Source organism: Geospiza fortis, unplaced genomic scaffold (assembly GCF_000277835.1).
Source record: "Geospiza fortis unplaced genomic scaffold, GeoFor_1.0 scaffold114, whole genome shotgun sequence".
Classification (NCBI taxonomy): Eukaryota; Metazoa; Chordata; class Aves; order Passeriformes; family Thraupidae; genus Geospiza; species Geospiza fortis.
In genome coordinates this window covers 1649094-1650125 of record NW_005054383.1, presented here as the reverse complement: position 1 = coordinate 1650125, position 1032 = coordinate 1649094, and positions in this window count along the sequence as shown.

Sequence of the window (1032 nt, the reverse complement as noted above, 5' to 3'; positions counted from 1 at the left end):
GGCCCCCGTGGCCACAGGGCAGGCAGCTCTGCCAGGAGAGCTCTGCCTCACCAGCAGCTGGAGGATCACCCTCATCTTTTATTCTGTTCTGGTTTTTTAACGCTTGTTTTTAAGCTCAAACACGAGTGTTTCAGTGTCTGTTGGACTGGGCACATCCCCTCCCCAGAGGGCTGTGCTGGTGCCCTCAATTCTGGAGGGCACAACGCTCCCGGGGCCCCGGGGAGCTCCAGCAGCAGCTGAGCTGTCAGATGAGCTCATGGCTGCAGCTCCCTGGGGCACAGCTCCAGCTCCTGTCCCGGTTTCCCTCAGCCAGCACCGGCAAAGGGAGCCAGGGAGGGAGGGCCAGGCAGTGGCACCCCCAGCCCAGTGTGTGGGGTCAGGCCTGGCCCCTCCTGCTGGGCCACAGTGGCTGCTGTCCTGGCCTGAGGGGGGACAGTGACAACCAGGATTTTTCCTGAGCTCCTTTCTGTTGTTTCTACACAAAAATCTTGTGAGTTCTGCAGCATGCCAGGCTCCAGGTCCATCCACTCTCCTTTCCTGGCTCCTGTTTGGCCCATCCCCTCCCCACCCTGGCCACCAGTATTCATGGCCAGCAGTATTTGCAGGGCTCTGGGAGCCCTGGTAAGGACTGGAGGGCATTGGATGCCCACTGTGTGCCCAGTCTGTCCCTGGCAGTGCCATCACTGAGCTGGTGCCACACTGTGCCCTAGGCCCTGTGACCTGCTGTCCCCTCTGTGGGGCCCTGTCTGGAGTGTGAGGCTCTGGGCAATGCATCTCCTGGCACCACTGGAAGCTCCTTCCTGCCCTGTCCCCTGTCCCCTGCCCACACCTGAGCTGGTTTCACCTGCTGGGACTGAGCTCAGCACCCCCTGGGGCTGTGGCCCCACAGTGTCCCTGTCTGCAAGTCCCAAAGAGCCAGGCCAGCACCATCCCTGGGTTCCTGTCCTCCCAGGGGAGCCTGGATCAGCCCTGGCTGTGCCACCAGCCTGGCCATGCCACCAGCCTGGCAGTGTCACCAGCCTGGCCCTGCCA